General features: G+C 41.2%; 1 long non-coding RNA gene across 3 annotated transcripts in view; it reads left to right on the forward strand.

Moving 5' to 3' along the window:
• Positions 1-19,583, forward strand: part of LOC120755881 (uncharacterized) — a 70,733-nt gene that overhangs the window by 46,284 nt on the left and 4,866 nt on the right. For 2 of the 3 annotated variants that reach the window (XR_009208076.1, XR_005701896.2), the window contains exon 2: positions 18,755-18,968. This is a non-coding gene — a long non-coding RNA (uncharacterized LOC120755881). Of the gene's footprint in view, positions 1-17,942; positions 17,979-18,754; positions 18,969-19,583 lie in introns of those variants that run through there. The other variant, XR_005701897.2, reaches the window with a different exon arrangement.

A 19,583-nucleotide genomic window follows, 5' to 3' on the forward strand; every position in this document is an offset into this window, starting at 1 on the left:
ATCACAGATGGGCAAATGATTTGACTGCCAGCTGAGCTGGGATAGGAGTGGTAGGTTCAAGTTTCTACTCTGCTCTAGAATTAATCCATTGCCAAAATCAGAGACGTTCACAAGCCTAACTCTGAAGAGGGGTTAGAGATGAAAGAGTTTCATTCGGATATCACAATCTCTGAAGTCCCCTCTTGTTTGAAGGCATATATAAATACCTTTCTCTTGTGTCTTTAAAGGTTTCTTAGTAATAAATGGCTGGGACACACTTTATCTAGAGAAGAAAACATGTGAGGTACAGGTTATCAACTCTTGGAATAAATTAACCTCCAAACTCATGTGAATAGACATAAAGTGGCCCTGTATTAGAGGAATGAGTGGCAGGGCTTTAAAACTTCCAGGACAGTGATACCCATTTGGGAATTTAAGGAACCCTAGTTCATGCATGCTGCCTTCATGCCACTTGCTGATCTACCTCACCTTTTCTGAGCATTCTCATGATGAAAATGACCCACAGTGTCTCCTAGGCAAGTACATGAGCATAATCCTCACAAACACCCGTTTCTTTCACAAACACTGATGGCAAAAAATGCAAAACCTGTTCTGCACAACTGTAACTACTGTCAATATTTCCCTTCTCTGGCAGCATTCCTACCTGGAGTCTCCCTCCCTCCCTCCTCCCTCCCTCCCTCCAGCTACTCCCTCAACTACCTGTGCCAAGTTTCAAAGAATTCTTTACATCCTGCCATATTTGCTTGCCTTTTCCACACAGATATGTTTTGAGGCTCAGGCCCTGTCTCACAGGGACATTCCAGTGGTGTTGCATACCAAGGCAGACTACTGCAGCAGTGGGTTGTATAGATGTTGAGGCTGAAAAGCAAGGCCTGTATATTGGACTGTTCCCAGGGAAAAATTAGCAGTGAATTGATCTTCATATTGCCTGTTGTACCTTGGTCATTTTTCACCTACACATGAACAAACAGATCAACATTGAGCTCTGAAGGAAATAATTAGTTGCATTAACAGATAGTTATTGGGGAACCCTGTAACATCACATGAAGTGTAAGCCTGCTTCTGTGTGCAACAGGATAGCCATCTGTCCTGGGGTCTTTAACCTCTAGACCTTACAGCACAAGGACAGAAACAGAAAAACCTTTGTTAGAGCACAGGGATCGGAGGAGGCCTGTGTAATTACTAGCCATTAAATAAAGTATGCCCCTCAGTCTTCAAATGCCAGGGCACATATGTAATTAGCTGATAAATTGCAAATGGGTAATTAGCCAGCAGCAAAATCCAGAGGAGCAGAGGGATGCAATTCACCTTCGCTTTCTTCTTGCACTATTGCTTACTTTAATGAAAAGTTGGTTATTGGGTTAAATGGCATGAGGACTATCAGGATGCTGCACTTCACAGGATGTCTGGCCCCAGGATTTGCTGTCTTATGAACCACTGGTGATATTTATACACATTGGAGAGGAATGGTGATCATACCCTCTATTATTTCATGTGGGCTGCGTTTGCACACAGTCCAAGGGATGTGAAACGGAAGCTGCTGGTGAAGTACCTGGCAATTGTTCCATCCATGGAAATGATCAGCCTTGGGATGTTTGTAGGACTGGATTTTTGGGTCCAGATCTGTAGTATTGAGGCTAGATTTCCAGCTGACTGGTGCTGGTACAATGCTGATGATACAAAGATTGCTCCAACATCCTGACTTACACCTCTTGTGGTGATGGCAAGGAATGAACCCTTATTCAGGTCACTGTGCTGAGCTACAACACATCAGCTGAGTTGCAGTGACTGCCCTTGACTGCTGGGTTAAAACCAACCAAACAAATAAACCAAATTAATTTTAATCTTCTCTCTTTGCAGTCTAAACTGTGCTAGATAATCTCACCCATTTTGTGATTAGTTTCCATGGACGTTTACAGTACTTCAGAAATGGCATCAAACAGATGCCTGTATGAGCTTCTCTTATTTTCATATTTACTGAATCTTTAAAAATAGTTTCCCTCTAGAAACATCAATATTTCTAGATTTGACATGACTTGGAGTGAAATAAATAGAATCAGACTTAAGAGCTGTTATCAGATTTCTTTCAACTACCTCCCCACGTTGGGGATTTTCATACCAAAGAGTGTATTGAAAAGTGTATTGATTGTTCCGAGTGCCTGAAAACCTCACCGTGCTCAGTAATGTAACTCTGGGTCTAAAAATCTGAAGCAGACTTGTTGCACAGTGCTCAAGAAATGGGCTGTTGAATGGAATTACTTGTTTGCTTGCAGCATGTTACTCAGCCTTTAGATGTCTCCTGCTGCTGAAATCAGTGTGGGAAGGGCCCTCTGTGGTTATCAAGGAAAAGAGAGTGTAAGTTTTGCTGGAGCCTCTTTCTGTTACCTTTAATGGGTGACTTTATATGGGACATTCTTTTTGAAAACATATCTAATTCCATACACCATGACATATAACAAGGGGTGGGTAGTGATGCTTCTAGCTCCCAAGTCAGTTGATGCATTTCCTCCTAAATCAGCTTTTTGGAACTCTGAAGTTTATGATTATGTCTAAAAATAACATTTCCATCAAAGTATATATGTATTTCTAAAGTTCAAATACGTAGAAATTAATTTGTGATCATAGAACAGCAAAGCTTTTTTTAAATATTAGATTAATATAAGAAGAAATAGAATTGGCATGCTGGAAGTGACTTTAGAAATACTCTTTTATAAGTACATACATAAAAATTATTTCATATGCATAAGCTTTTCCTCTCAAATAATCCCTGCAGCATTTTGCAGATGGATGTACTAACTATAGCCAGTGAAAAACTGAACATTAAAATGCAACCTGAGAAGTGCTAAGATTCAGAAAAATTTGCAGATTTTGAGAAAACCGAAGGCTTGCTTGCTCGCTCCAGAAATTGTTTTTTTAAATGCTGAGTTTTGTTTTTCTCTCTGGTTTGTATAAAACTCTCGCCATCAAAGATGCAAATTTTTTTTACAAAATTTTTTTGAGAATCTTTTGTTTTCCATGATTTTTCCTTTCCCCTCCCCCAAAATACACTCAGCGTGAGCTGACGTAAACCTGACAGTGTTGAATATGGCACTGACTCCATCACACACCTTTAACTTTGGGAGTCAAGGGTATGAAATAACAAATCAAAATCAGAGGAAATTTTGGAGAGCTGTGGTTCAGAGGGTTAAAATCTGTTTGGGAGAAGAAGGCTAATACCCTGCTTCTTTCAATCAGTTCACTGCTGTTTTGATTATCAGGATTAATGATCTTGACTTTTGGCTCTCAATCAAAGAACTATGTTTCCAGTGCAATTCATTTCTCCTACTGAATAGTTGGTTTAGATGCCATTAAATAACGTTCAGAATCTCCAGTGTTGCTAGAAGCAGCTATGATTGAAGCTATGGACAGTTTCTGGTTGGACTTGATTAGCTAGCTTCTTCATCCCACTGCACTTGTGGAAAATTCCAAAGCCTTCTGTGTTGAGAACTTCCTGCATATATTTGAGTTGGAATGACCAGTGGAACCTGGTAGAAGGACATGAGCGAAAGACGCAGAAATCATCATTGCAGAGTGTTTGACCAGAGCCTGTGAGGCTGTGAAGAAAACTTGTTTTAAGATGCCAGCCTTCACCAAAAGTATAGGAAGTTGGAAATCTTACAGGAGGAACAGTTTTTAAAAGAACTCTGACCTAACTTTTCACTCTAAAAGCTTAGGAAGCAGACATGATTTATATCACCCTTAAGAAAAACTAAGATCTATTTGGATTGGTACTCCAATCTGTTGATCTATTTAGATCAAAGTGGTCATTCCTGAGGGTATAGAAATAGATTAGACAAGGTCATTTGCTCACAGTATCTTCTGTAATTCTTTGATTATATCTCATTTCATACCCTATCCTGGAATGTGAAAGCATTGGAATATCTGGAACTTCTCAATGATTTTTTGCCCACTTGTGTGAGAGGAAGGTTTGTGCCAAGAGGCTGGACCATGGTATCTTGGGGTGTTAATGAGCTGACCTCTGCAGAAGACACCATACGTGGTACATTGCACTGTTGAACTTATGCCTAATTTTTTGTATGATTTATTAGGGCTTAATTTTAGACCTCTCTAAAGATGCTAACTCTAAATGCTAATCTTTAATTGTAGAGGCAGAGATGAAAATGCTTACATGTTTAAAGAGTAGCTGAGTTAACTCATCATACTTCTCAAGGCAGTTTGATCTTTTCTGTCAGTGAATACTGTCTTCCTAGTAGCTTTGACTATGCCAGAAAACTACTGTTTCATTTCCTGAGAAGAACTTTGCACAATATGTGTGGACAGAGGGAAGAATTCATGCTTAAAAAAGCCTTTGTTTGAAAAAGTCAGTATGATTTACTCGTAAGGATTTCCAGGCCAGCATTCTCAGCCCAAGGCTCCTGTGATCGTGGGGTTTATGAGATTTTCTGATACTCATAGACATGAAAATTCAGGGAGTTAAAAGCCAAGTTGGGACTCTGTTATTCTCTGAAGTCATAAAAATGAAAAGCACAAGGGGTATTTTATGATTTCACTCTGAGATCATGACACCAAATGATTGCATAAATTAAGTGACAGGACAACCAGGCACTTGATGGATACAACGAGCTCCATCAGACCAACAGGATTGTTTCTTCTTTGGTGTCATGCAGGAGTGAGAATGAGTGTAAATGGTTCTGCCACCGATTTTCTTGACTAGTCACTTAAGCTTTCCTTCTGTAGCCCCCTAGCATGTTGAGAATTGAAATAATTCTTTGTGTCTCAGATCTTTGGATAGAAACTAGAGATTTGGGCTCAGATCCTGACCACATCCATAAATATTCTATTCTACTTCTTTGGAGTAAAATCTACTGTTGGTAGATAACTGTCCTCCTTCAAAATAGTGGTGAGAAACTGCCACAAAACAAGGTCTGTCAATTCTGGTCTCTTCAGGATCATTTGTGGGAAGGTATAAAGAGGATTAGGTCCCTCCTGAAGTGATTCAAGAATTCCTGGCACCCACAGGCACTTTGAATGGAAGTGCAGGCAGCTTACAGACAAATGTCAGGGCACTAAGGGGTATTGTGTGTGCAGATATGCCAACCATGGACTCCAGAATTTGATGGGCACAGGGTCTCTTCTTCTGCAGGTAATGCTCTACAGGTGTTTGAAGATCAAATAATACGTAAACCCGTATTGAGGGCACGACTGAGCTCTAAACATCCTCCTAGAGACCCCAAATTTGAAGCATGGGAGGAAGACTTCATCTTGGTCTAATCTCGCTCCAGTTTTGTTCCATAGCTAGTGGCAAATAGTTTCCATAATGTATCGTGATTTGGTTATACACCATTTCACAGGCTTCATGTCTCTTAATCTCATTGTCTGACTGGCAGAAAATCACATATTTTTTTTCCTCTTTCCCTTATCTATCTAGCTATAGGGACAGACAGGCATGTCTTAATTGAGCTCAGTCTGTGGTTGCTGTAACTTGTCGTATATCTACTTTCCCTTTCCATCACAGCTTGAGGATCTCAGAGATGGCAGTAAACAAAGGTAAGGATGAATGTCCTTGGAAGCCTGAAATGACTTCTTGTCAGCCCACACTAGATTGCCTTTAAGAGTTAGATTTCATGAGGAAAGCAGGCTGAGGCCTCCAAAGTATTAATCTAAGCCAGTGCCACACATTGGGAATATGAATCTCTTCAAATGGTTCTGCTGGGGGATGGGAAACCAGACGTCACAGATTCTCTCAGCTGTTTGCCACCACAGCAGTTCACAGGGACAGCCCTTCATGGCCTGACCTCCAGGGAGGCACAAACAGGGCAGAAAAGCATTGCACCAAGAGCTATTAGACAGAGCCCAGAGTTCCAGCAGCCAGAAAGAGGAGGTTGCTCATCTTTGCTCTGTAGTGAATCTCTCTCCAGAGATTCATATTAGCAGAAAAGCTCTGGGAAAGGGTAAATCTCAGTGGCTTCAAAAGTCAGGCTTCCATGGAGCTCCTATAGTGCTTTCAAAGCAAGCTGTCTTAGGCTATTTCATGGGTGCTCATCAGCCCCGAGGAGGCTTCTAGAGAAAGATTTCTGCCAAAACTGCTGTCTTTGTTAGACTCTTGGCTGTAAAAGTTTTGTGAGAACATCCTTGGAAGGACTTTCTGGAGAAAAAGGATTTAAAATATCCAAGAAAAAGTGGATGATTGTAAATGAAAACAATTGCCAAAGACTTTAGATAGCTCATGTGATTGGACCCTATAAATACACTATATATTTTTTATAGCCCCTGTTATGGCAACAGTCCGTCACACATTTCCCTTCATGGATTTCTGAGGCTGTTCTGGAGCTTGGTGGGAACCCATCTGGTGTTTGGATCCCTTCCTCAAGACTGCAGTGACTTTTGTGTTTGCAGACTTCTGACTGTTACTAATGGCCAAACAGCAGGGAGCTGAGAGCAGAATGGTGAGGAGGGTGCAGAGGAAAGGTCTTTCATCCCATGTTCCTGGGGTTGTCTTAATTAAGGCATAAAGGGCAAGCAGGGGTTTTTTCCTCTTATGCACATTGAAAACAACTGCTTGTATGTGTCAAAAACATTTCATTCCCTTTGCGGCCTTCTCTGTGTATTGATTTACTCAATTAGTAGTCCATGGCCTGTTTTTCTTTTCAACCAAACCGTGTGGGACTTTTGACATTCAAAGGATTGGACAATGCACAGGAAACACACAAGCTGCTGGAGACAGCCTTTGGTACAGGGATCCCTGGGTCTCTTTTCCCCCTGTACTTACAGTTTCTGCAAAGCACAAAGTACTCCACTTTTCCTGTCTTTGCAAAGTATTTATGGCAATAGAGACATACTTTGTTACCTGTAATTGTTGAGACCCTTATAATGCCACTGACTGCAGAAAAAAAGTGAATTATATAAAGAAAGAAACCAAACTCAAATGAATTTAGTTATTTTGTTTCTGAAGTGTTGACATCAAATACTAGGCATCAAATGGAGTGAAACAAAGTCCCTAATGTCTTGTTTTTTTTGAAAAGATATAATGATCTCTCCCCCTCTGACAGACAGTTTATTTTTGGTCACATTCAAAGCTTTGTTTCCTTTGCTCCTGGTAATGGGAGGATGTGCCCCTGAAACGTGTCTGTATGGAACAAGGTTGGAGTTTGAACTGAATGTTTTAAGAAGGATAATCAAACATTTGTGCTGCTGCGTTCTTCCCACTCTGCCAGACGTGAGCCAGAGACACTACTTGATCAGAGCACAGAGGCTGGGGTCTGGCCTCCTTGGTGACTTACTGATGGCACAGACATATTGACTCTCCTGTACTATCACTGTGTTCCACTTTTTATCTTGCAGTATTGGACTGCAATTGGGAAGTTCTTCAGCCAGATTCCAGAGGAGCTTTCTGGGCTCCTCTCTTTCCTTTTCACTGCTCAGACCTTGAGGTTTTATAGAATTAATTTGGTTTCTAACTGGAATGGGCAAAACGTTTAAAGAAGCTATAAAAATATTGGTAACTCATTTCCCCTCCTTACTATGCTTTCCTGCTGTATAGGTTGCTTAGCTGGGAACTCATGTTAGTGGAGGAATGGAACCTGTGTATTTCTGCTTGAAACTGGAGGGGTCAGACTAAAGCAAACCTGAAAGGAGCCCTTGGCAATATATGAAGGTTGGGATATTGCTGGCTGTAGGAAACTGTGCTGACACTTGTCAGCTTGGTATAACTCAATAAGGCTGGCCATGTGCAGTTAAAAGTCTATGTAACTCACTAAGCAAATTTTGCCTCAAGGTTAAAGTGCCAAATTCCAGTAGAATTTAAATATATCTTCATTAGCATCTTAGAAAATCCCATCATCAGTGACCTGCTGGGTAGCTTCCTTTTATTGTACATTGTTTTACCTGCCCTTTTGCTTTAATTTTTTGAAATGAACTGGGCTGATGCTCATTAGGAATTAAATATCCCATTTCTTGGTGGAGACATTGAGATCAGTGATTTAAACATTTTCTCTGAAAGAGGTAGGGGGACATTCCATTTTAAAATTTCATGAAACAAAAAATACATATGTTATGGGGAGTTAGCTAGGCCAGTTTGAGTCCTGTAAGTCTCATAAGATGCTTACTTATTTCAGGTTGGTCTGTATGCGGATTGCTAGTTCCTGATTTTAGGAAACATTGACTGTCAGTATCTGAGACCTCAAGGATTGTTTATGTTAGGTGAAAAAATAGCTGGTGCAGTTAAACACTTTCTTGATTTAATTGCATTCGTCCAGTGAATGTAGGCCAGCCTTTCTTTCAGTTAGTCTTCCCCAAAAGTCCCTTTCTTTTGAAATACATACTCACTTGAAGAACCTCCCTTGCATGGGTGAGCAGTCAGTCTAGTTTGAGAGTCGTGATTTCCTTACCTTTCACTAAAAGGGAAGTTTCATTTTCCCCTCTTTGTATCCAAATGGAAGAAGGCTACTAAACCAGTCCCCTGGAAAGTGGTGTGAGCACTTACAAATCAGAACAAGGTAGCAGTGAGACAGAGGATCTCGAACATAGCCCTATTTGGACTTTTGGAAGCAGAAAATGAATTCATTTCTAAGGCCTTTTCTTTATGTAACTGATACTTTTTTCTCTTCACACTCAAAATAGTCTGTCTCATCCATTTTTTCCTGTACCCTTGCTTCTTGTCACAGTGTGCTGAATAACGTGGTCCCCAGAAGAGCATGGGACAGACGTCTATTGTCATATGAGCTGTGAAGGACCCTAGAGATTAAATTATACAGTTAGAGCTGTTGCTTTCAGTTCATTGATTTCTGATGCTTTGCTCAGGAGAGGAATAAATTTATTAGGAAGTATTAAACTCTTCATCCCTCCCTTGGAAAGGGGGTCCTCTTATGGCTGCAGGAAGACAAGGCTGAGAAGAGGGTGTACCGTGTCTGAGATAGGTGCTTGCCCCAGCTGCCCATCTGACAGCAGCAGAGTTGCCTGGCTGGGTTTCCCTTGTTCTGCTCAAGGGAGTTCCATTGTGGAATTGAGTTCCAGCAGCCATCAGTTTGAAGAAGGGCTGAAATCCTCTACCTGCTCCTGCTGGGGCGTTCATAGCAGGACCTTGCTCTGTGTGCAGGATTAAGGTGGCCTTGGCTTGGGCAAATCCCAAACAGCTTTGACTTTTTGAGAGTCTCTGGGTCATCTGATGTGTGACATCAGCACATGCAGCCCACTCCTCCGAGGGCATTTCTAGACTGGTGAATATTCCAAACATGGTAATTTCATACAGAAGCTTGTGAACCTCTTCACCAGAGCAAGTTCTGCTCTGAAAACAAAACTGTCCCCTCTTTAACAGGCAGATCTGATAAAACGCAATGACCCTGGTGCTCTTGGGAAGCTTCACTCAATCTTCTGCTAAAGGCGACTATTCATTCACTCTGCAGCATAATTGCCCTATTTCAAGGCTAGAGCCACCTTCCCTTGGGACAGGTTTCACCTTTTCTCAGCTGAGCATGTGTAGGAGTGATCCACAGGAGCACATGGAAAGCAATTTAAAGTAGCAAATTCCCTGCTGCTTCCGGAAGCTGTTAAATCAGGCAGCTCTGGAGTGTAGAGAGGGTACAATGCAAGAAATTCCCCCATTCTGAATAGTTTTTTTCTGTTGTGAGCTGACATGACTATTTTCCTCCAATGCTAAATTCTTCCAGTATAAATTTTTCAACAAGGATTTTCTTTTTTCTTAACAGCATGTGTTGAAGCAAAAAAAAAAAAAAAAGACAAGATAAAGGTGGGGATTTTGATGAATATGCTATGTGTTTGTAGCCTAGTGTTTCCTCTAACACAATAGATCTATAATAATTAAAAAAAAGATGTTTGATACAGTTGAGTAATATTTTTACCACTGATTGATGGAAAGACTGTCTGATTGTTCTGCCTTGAATGACAGAAATAGGCCATGAGACTGAGCGAATTAATAAATGATAAAGGGTACAGGTCCAGATTCTGCCTGTTTCCTATACAGCAAGAGTTTTAATTCAGGCAGTAAATATCTCCTCTCATTTGCCTTTGCAGTGGGCTGTGCTATGTGTGACCTACAGAATGAGGCAGCTCATGCTATAGAAATTAAGGTCTTTGTTCTGGTGTCTCCAGTAATGTCCAGCGAAAGTGGTCCTTAAACACTGCTATGGTGAACTCTTTCCATCACTTCCAAGTGATTAAAAGTTCCTTCATTAGTTGAAGGCTTCAGCATCTGTCAGTTTTGGATGATTTGGTTGATTTTATGCCTTGCCCTTAATCCTCCATGATGTCAAGTTAACCAGACCTGGCTAAAGCACATTCAGTTAAAACACTTGTTTTGCAACTTACCACACTTACAGGGAAGCCACAGAGCTGATTTTATGCCTGACCTGGTGGGTTTGGTTGGTATGATTTTTCTGGGGACCTTGAAATGCTTTCACCAACATGAGTTAGTGCCTGATATGCATAACTGTTTCTATTGTGTTTAGGAGAAATACCCCAAACAGGTTGAGAATAGCCATTCATGGAGGACCAGTTTGGGCTGGTTTTATTGTTAATTTGTGATTAATGGATAGATAAAAATCTGCAAGTGAGTACATCCTGTGCTACTTCTAGAAGTCTGTAGAAATAATCTGCTGGATTTCTTGTTTGACCTATTTTACATAAAATTCCTGGGCAGTGTAACAGATATTAAACCAATAAAGATATGTGCAAATAGAATACCATAAATTTCTCCCAACTCTAATGAAAAAGAGAATACTCTTTCAGATTTTTAGTTTTATGTTTTGCTATCTGATAGCACTTATTACAGAGGTTTCTCTGCTCTAAAATTGGACAGAAAGATTTCGATTGAGTCATGCTGAAAGTTTCCATTTGTAAATGGTTCATTAAGAACTTATTTTAACTAAATGGTTATTAAAATATTATCTTCCTTTCCATCAGATCAATAGGACCTTCTCCAGAGGTGTGTGTAGCCAGCTGTAACAAACAGTGTCCCTATTTATACTGGGCCTGTGTGGTTCATGGCTTGTCTATGGTTTGCTAGTGGTTAATATCAACAGCAAATATATCAAGTAAATGTGACTTCTCTCCTGTGCCTGACCTGTCTGTTGGTGTCCTGTTACAAGGACTCCACTGAACTATCCACTATACCTGAGGGTAGCCTGACTAACTTGATCAGGAGCACGTACCAACAGTGTAAGAGAGTTGAATCCTTTATTACAATTTAGAAAGAGACCACCTCCTCCTGGATATCCCTGTTTTTAGGTGATCATGTCATCTGCTGGTGCCAGCTGCGTTTAAACCGGATTTAAAGCAATACACAGCCAAGCTCAAATCACCAATGAAAGTTGCTCAAGATAGCCATTCAGCATGTACCAAATGAGATTCTCACCCAGCAGCAGTCCCTATGGGGGACAAGACAGTTTCGGCCCACTGACTGATCCCAGAAGTTACAGTGGAGTCTTCCCTGACTTGTCCCCATCCTTAGTTCAACATTATACTTTTTCTTTCTTTTTAGCTAGAGCCTGAGTGGCTCCATTCATACACACCTTTGTTTCCAATGGGTGTGTAAGTATCTCGCTTTGCTCTGAAGATTACAGTCAATGAAGTGTAGAGCACATGCTGAGTGAGGGGTGGTTGTACCTTGGAGGCAGGTAACTTCGGGATGGAGGTGTGGGTGAACCAAGCTCATCTGCACAGATACCTTGCCGCAGTTGCTGGTTCAGCAGCAAGACATCTCCTATCTCCTTTGGTTGACAGCTGCTATGTGATTTATCAGCTACATGGATACCATTGACTTCCCATCCCTGCAAGGATTACAGCAGAGCTTGGCTGCCATGGCTCCATCTGCTCCCACCTTATTTCACCCCTCTTAGTCTGTACACAAGGTTGCAGGTTTGGTTGTGCGGGGAATCATTGTGGGATATGTTTTGTACATGCCAATTTCATTCCATCCTACAATTTCTGTACTAACTTCTGCTGCAATGTGAATAGTATAACTTCCCAGTTTTCTCTAATTTTGCCCATAGTCATCATCCCACACAGGATAATTGTACAAATTGCCCTTTTTAATACAAAGAAAACATTAGTTGAGAAATAAGGATAGTTATAATAAATTTCCTGGAGCATTAATTCATTAGTTTCTCACAGAATTTTTTCTCTCCGTACTCCTGGTTTCAATCACTATATACTCAAGTCCATCAGCATCTTGCAATATATAGCAGAGGGATTAGCTTGAAAACTCCTAACTACCTGTCAGTGGAAAAACAGGGAGGATATTTAAGCCCTTCAGTAGCCTTTCATTCATCATTGTTTTGATTTGAGATGCCGCACTACAACTCTAAGGTTGTTTTCAGTGCTGGAGGGAGTACTCTGAACCAGGCCCGCATAACCCTTTTACAGGAAGCCAGTGTTACAGCAAGGAGGAGAAACTTGATCTCCCAAGTCCTTGACTGGGCTAATAACCGGGACCCTGCCCCCAGTTGTGCCACCAAACAGCTTTGGTTTCTGTTTTCTGTCTTATGGATCTGAAAGAGACGTTCACTGAGGAGAAGTAAGGCCCCCAAACCCTTGAGAGATCAGTGGCAGAGCTGGCGCCAGCTGTAAGCCACAGAGAGCTTTTGATGCAAGATGTTGCCTTGCTGTTTTAAAACATGTTCAATTAAAACTGTCTGGGTTTTGTGCACCTTTCTTTTTAATCTCAATTATGTGCAGCTTTCCTCTGTTACCTGTCACATGAATTGCCAATCTGGCATCTCCCAGAAGCTGCTCTCTCTGGAGGATAAAGCTTTTAAAACAACAAAAAAACCCACTATCACCACGCTATCTAGAACAAACCCAACACCCTAAACCCAAAACCCAGACTGACTTCATACCTGCAATGCCCTTGCAAGCAGCAGTGCAGTGATAGCTGCCCACTTGCCTTCTAGACTCAAACCAAGTAGGTTTTTTTGAGAAGCCCAAGTCTGTTTTTGTGTGCTCTCATTCCTCTCTGTAACCAAACCTCAGGCTGAAGTTGCAATTTGAGATCACTATCTCGGAAGTTTTCTTAACTTTCAAGAAGTTTCACCAGGAGAATCAAACTATGTGAAAATTGCTTTCCAGCATGGTTGTTTACTCTTTTTTGTCTCTTCCCATCCCATAAGACTGGGGCCTGAGAGAAAAAGGGTTGAATTTTCTGATGTCTAACAGAAAAAAAATCTCCCAGGAAGAGACATTAATTTGGGGGTATCTTTTCTATCCAGATTCTGGAACTCTTTTGAGGAAGTTCATATCTTTGAAGCCTCCCCTGGTTCATGAAACTGGTTTGAAAATGACCAGTTAATTAAAAAAAAAAAAAAAAAAAAAAAAATAGAATGGGTGGAAGGGGCAGGCACTCCTGAAGGGATTTGCGAATTGTAATGGGCATGTCAAAGACATATTGATCTGTGAATTGATACCATTAAACTCTACTGCCTGGAGTAAGATTTGTTGTAGAGAATACCTTCAGAAATAGGAAATTTTCTTCTCCAGACATATAGATATTGGGCTGTGCACTGAGAGTGGAGATACCAAGGTTTACCGTAGCTGCCTTTGCTTGGTGTTTGGGTTGCTGCAATATATTTTCTGCAAAGGTGTTAGAATAAATTAAACTGAATTTCTCAGGGGTTGTGTTTGCTGGGATGACATGAAAGTCAACCCTGGCTGTTGTCCCAGGAGACGTATGTGGGAGCAGATTTGTCTGTATGATTTTACTGGTTTACTTTGAATTAAGCACTCAAACTTGGTTCACTTTGATAAAAGCAGAATATGTTGCAGCACTACTATAATTTGGGAGTTATAAAACAGGTGAGCTCTCAATACTGATTGATTGAGAGGTTCCTTCTCTGCCAGAGGGCTCCTAACTGGACTGTTGGACTGACCTTCTACCTTGTAGTAATGCACCAGACAGCAAGTTTCAAAAACCAGGAGTTTTTGAAATCAGTGTTGCTTGAAATGGTGGAAAGCTGAGAGATGAAATGTACCAGTGGAAATGTTACTCACATGATTACTTCCCTTAAAGATGGGGCTTTGTCATGGTCAAAGTAATTATTAATTCAACTGAGGTGCTGTGTACATGACAAGAGCACTGGCTTTGTCAGTATTTATGGACTGGTCCCAATGTTTGATGGATGCAATGAAAGTGAGGGCAAGCATCTTTCAAAAATTTGGCCCTGATAATTTTTTAAGAGGTGCTTGTGCTTCAGCATGAGATGTAATTATAAGAATTTAATGAATCCCTGTGTCTTTACTTTACAGCTGACACCCAAAATGGAACAGGCTGTGCATGTAATCAACTCATGGGTTTTGAAGAGTTGTTGAGAAAAAGAAAGAAGTCAATGTTTGGTTCTTGGGGCTCTGGTATAGGGGAAGAAATGGACTTCTCACTTGTCTTATTATGAGAGCTGTTTCTCCAAATTCTCAGTGTTTTTCCATTCCCTGCTCACCCAGTTAGGAAATGAGTTAAGCTTACCTCAACTAGTCATCATTTTCAAAGATCTTTTTCTCCTCATCTGTGCTGTTTTAATGAGGAGACTTTCAACTGTTTCAGCATTGCTTTGTAGTGATACATCTGTTAATCAGGTGTTAATCAGGGGAAGCTCATTGATTTCCTCACATATTTCTGTCTTGCAGGATAAGCAGCCAGATTTTTGTTCTCTGATTGCTCCGAATTTCCTATTGCAGACCTCTCCCCCAGCCAGTTTTTTTCTGGTTTTACCTATGTGACTGTGGTGTGTTTTTTTTTTTTTTTTTTTTTTTTTTTTTTTTTTTTTTTTTTTTCTTTTTTTTTCTTTTTCTTTTTTCTCCCCTTAAGTGCTGTGTTTAATGGGAGTTGTTTTATTAGCAGCACTGAGAATTGGGCTGCTTTTTACCCTAGGGTTAGGGACAGAATTCATTAAAAAAAAAAAAAAATAAAAAATCATCCAGGCAGAAGAAAAGCAACATGTTCACACTCAAAGAGCAGAGACAGTTGGTTAACTTGGTTTTGCTTGGCACATGGAGTTCTTCAGCCTGCCACCAGTCTGTACTCTGCCTAGAAATAACATTCTCACTCATGTTGCACCCTGATTTGGCTCTGTGGCTCTATTTGGTTAAGAAACTGCTGCAATATCTGACACCACTCTTCAGCCTGGGACATAACACTCCTGTGTGAATTGGCTCTTTTTCCCAGCTCTTGCTGGGCCTAGTCTTTGCTGCCAGGCTACACGCTTGTCCTGCAACTTGCCGCTAACATCTGGTAATACAGAACTTTCTGCTTCTTGCCCTTGATATCTAATTATATTCTGAACTGTTTTTCTTCAATGCACCTCATAATGTTATGCTATAAAAGATGAGGAAGACAAGTTTTAACAATTCCCTGCTTAAAATTAAGAGCTGATATAGCAGTGAACAATCCTGTTATGTTTTTCCTATTACGCTTCCTGCTGTGTACCCAATGGAGAGTAAGGACCACTGCTTGATGGCCAAAGATGAAATTTTTATGATCACACCCTAGAGATTTGATAGTTTTCAGTTTCCCATAAAGAATGATGTGCTTTTAGTGTGCTAAGCACAAGTAGCCTCTGATGTTTTCAGAACAGAGGGTTTAATGGGGTATCTTAGCACCTGAGTGTGTCCAGCCAGAAGAAGCAGGAGACTCTGTTAGCAGTGGGTTTTGCTGGAGTTGGGCTCAACACACAGAGGGCAATGGAGCTTCAGATAAAGAGTGGAAACTGGGGAGGAAAAAGCTACCAAGCATCTTGCAGACTGGCAAGCAATAAGGTGAGTCTGCACCTGTAAGCACTGGAACAGGATCTGCCAGGACGGTCAGCTGCAGTAATATAACATTAAAGAAATCAATGTGACCTTGACAAGCACATGGCCTGGTCAGACAATATTGATTCACTAATGACATGCTGTTGCATAATCCTCTCTTATTTGGGTCTGATGGTTTCTAGACGTAATTGATTTCAATGTTTGCAAGGAGGCACATAAGAAACAAAGAACATAAATTATTCTGTGAAAATTGGTTCTTAAAACTGAAAATGTTTTGGACAACAGAGCAGAATTCTGTAGTAGTCTGACAGACTTGTGTATAGTTTCTTTTTGTTCATTGTATTTTAAATCTTAGTGCTAACTTCTCATAGAGTCACAGAAATGTTGGGGTTAGAATGGACCTTAAAGCCTTCTCTTCTGCAGGCTGAATGGCTGCAGCTCTGTGGCTTCATAAGGGAGGTGCTCCAGCCCTCTGATCATTTTTGTGGCCCTCCTCTGGACTTGCTCCAGCATGTCTGTGTGGAGTGCTCCACAGCTGGACACAGTACTCCAAGAGGTGTCTCAGAGATCAGCAACAAAAGGGCAGAAACACCTTCCTCTTGCACTCTTCGAGGATCATGAAAGATCCCCTCTTCCTGCCCATCACACATCCACAAGCAGACCAGTTCATTGTCAAAGAGTTCTAGTATTAAATACCCAATTTATTTGTGTGGCAAAGTGTCAGAGAACACAGAAGACCTCAAGGTCTTTGCTAAAATTCTGTATCCATGTAAAAAACTGAATGTGCTCAAAGAACTTCAGAACGAGGACATAATCTTCTTTTGGGGGGATTCTTTCTGGCAAGGAGCTGAGGGAAGACTAGAAAATGTAAGAGTTGAAGACTCAACACCAAAGACTTCCTTTTTGTCTACTTCAGCAGTCTCTAAAAAGTTTCTACCTGGATTATTTCAAACATTGTGTGGGGGTTGACCTGACTTAGCAGCTCTACTGCTGCTTTATTGCCTTGTACAGTTTGAGGAACTTCGACTTGATCCGTTTTCTAGGGTATATTTTTCATTCTATAACTACCTGTCAATTTGTTAGTTTTGGATTGTGATTTCAAGGAAACTCCTAATTCAGACTTGTGTAGCCATTCATCACGTAAAGGACATGGATGAAAAATCTATATAGAAAATAGTTTAATGTTTCCTAGCTGGCTCCTTCCTTTCAGGCACTGCATGAAGGCTCCAGTTCTCGTTCAGATATGATTTGCACCAGTGAATTGCTCAGATTTGTCTCAGGATATACTGAGAATTTTAGGAACCTGGAAAACAACTAGTAAGGGAACATAAAATGGAAGTATGTTTATAATTTAATGTCTTGAGTTTAACCAGGAGTTCAAAAGTCATCCCATGGATTCAGTGCAGAATCAGTCTGTGTCTGCAAAAACTGAGGAGCCATTGGTTTCTCAGTTCAAATCCCAGCCGGGGCATTCTTAACCTGTATGAAATTCCTCAAATCAAATAAGAATAAAAATGTTACATCTTGGCTTAAAAAATTCATTCAAAATGGTTTTCTATTTGTAAAATATTTAAATATTTGCTTGCAGTCTCAGGAATACAAGCAAAATTGTGCTACTACATGAAAATCTTATGAACTAGCACAGAAATGGAAGTCTAGATGCAACTGCAGTTTAGTAGATGACTTGTGTACATAACTGTAAATTATTCTGCAGAAGAATTACTTATTGAGAAATGCTTCATTTTATGACAATTCCGCAATGGGTAAGTGAGAAAGAAATGCATATCTCCAAACACACACATATATAACATTATCATATGAAATATTCTACAGCAGATATTTGAACCTGCCAAAAGCAGACCAGGGCTCTGCTTTCACTGAACCTCTGTGCCTTTCCATTCTCCTGAGTGTCTCTCCATCCTTCCTTCTATCCCTGCTTCTTTGACCAGGACTGTAGTTTGCTACAGACCCTGCTTTTGCAATGCATAAAACTGAGTATCTCTGTGCTGTCAGCCAATTAAGACTGTTTCTGTTCAGGAAATGGTTCTCTAAGTACTGCCTGCCTGAGCCCCTTTGCAAAAATTTGGTTTTTACTTGACTGGGTTTTTCCAGCTTCTTGCTTGTTTGCTACCTAAATATGAACACAAGGGAGCACCAGAGGGTTTTTTTAATGTTTTGTTTTGCTTTTTTTTTTTAGAAAAAAGAAATCAGTGAGTGGGTTAATTCAGGTATGGTCTGGATGGGATCTGTGAGTGGACAGCTAAAGACTATTCCTCATTTTTCTTCATGACCAGTTTTCTTCAGAGGACCTGGGCTGTGTTACTTCCCCACCCAATGGGTTCATCACCCCCTGAGGGACATCTCCAGCTGTCACCACCTCCCATGCTGGCCCCATGTGGTTTAGTGGTTGCACAGAGCACCTTGGGGGTGTTGTGCTGCTGTGCTGGTGCCTGTGCACAGCTGCAGGTGTGGGGGCAGAGCGGGAGCCCTGCCCACTGAGGTGTGTGCTCGTCTTTGCAGCCGAGGGCAGAGGCTGCTGTGAGCTCTGCCGGGTACACAGCTGGGTGCATTAACATATTTATGTTGTTCTACAGCCCAGAGAAGCAAAACTATCATGTGTTAAAGCTGCTTATCTATTGCTCATGACTACTGCACTACTTCTGTGTAATCAGCCAGAAAACTATCTTATGAAGACCTATTTTGCTTCTTTTGATGTCAAGGAAAAAAAACCCCATTTACAGCAGTGGTACAGAAGCAGGAAGGAGCAGATGCTGGAAAAAAAATTCATTTGAAAATTATCTCGAAGAGGGAGAGAATGTGTAGAAAGGACTATAGAATAAATTTACCACATTTGATTAGGTATGTGACACAAAAAGACCAGAAAATGAAGAAGCCTTTTAAAAGGGATTGTTATAGGGCTGGAAACATTGAAGACTAATTTCTGAGGGCTGGGGGTGACACTAAGCAGAAATTTGAAATGTAATGAATCTTTGTCCTTTGGCAGGTGCTGCTGGGAATCTGGTGACTCTGCAGTAATTCCTGTCCATGTGAAAGTACCACAGGGCTTAACGCCATCTTCCCCAACATGTGCAGAATTCCTGTGTGTTAAGTGGCCAGCACACTCCACTAAGCATTATGGCAGGGTTTGAACCTTCATCTGCTGCAGCCTTGGACAGGAGGTTTTGGGAGAGAGGCAGCACAGTGCACAGCGCATGGGGGTGAGCATGCCACTGTTTTCCATTTGTCTCATAGTGAACTTAAAGGCTTGAGTTGGGTGCTCTGGTTTGGCTGGGATGGTGCAAGGCAGGGAATTCTCTGTGTCCCTCTCCAGCCATGCAATCTCTCATGCAGGCTGCCAACCTCAGCCAGCTCCCCCATCTTTACTGTTCAGCACGATGCCATCTGACCTGGAGCATCCCTTAGTCCAGCTGTCTTGGTTGTGCCCCCTCCCAGCTTCTTGTGGATTCCCAGCCTTCTCTCTGGCCAGGCAGGAAAGGCTCTGAAAAGTCCTTGATTTAGTGTAAGTGCTGCTCAGCAACAGCTAAAACATCAGCACGTTACCCACATTATTCTCATCCTAAATCCAAACCACAGCCCCGTAACAGCTAATAGGAAGATAATTAACTCTATCCCAATTGAAAAAAGGATAAGCAGTGCTAAAGACACTGGTAAGTGCAGAATAAAGTGAATACTCATAGCCAGTTTAGAGCAGCTTGCACAGCATGCGGGGTTCAGAGTTACACTCTGGTCTGCTGCAAGCTTGAGAAAGGCATTAACTTTGCAGATCTCTTTTCACTGTGTGAGTGTTGTGCTCTTTCCTTATCTGCTTGCTC

The sequence above is a fragment of the Hirundo rustica genome, chromosome 8 (genome assembly GCF_015227805.2).
Source record: "Hirundo rustica isolate bHirRus1 chromosome 8, bHirRus1.pri.v3, whole genome shotgun sequence".
Classification (NCBI taxonomy): Eukaryota; Metazoa; Chordata; class Aves; order Passeriformes; family Hirundinidae; genus Hirundo; species Hirundo rustica.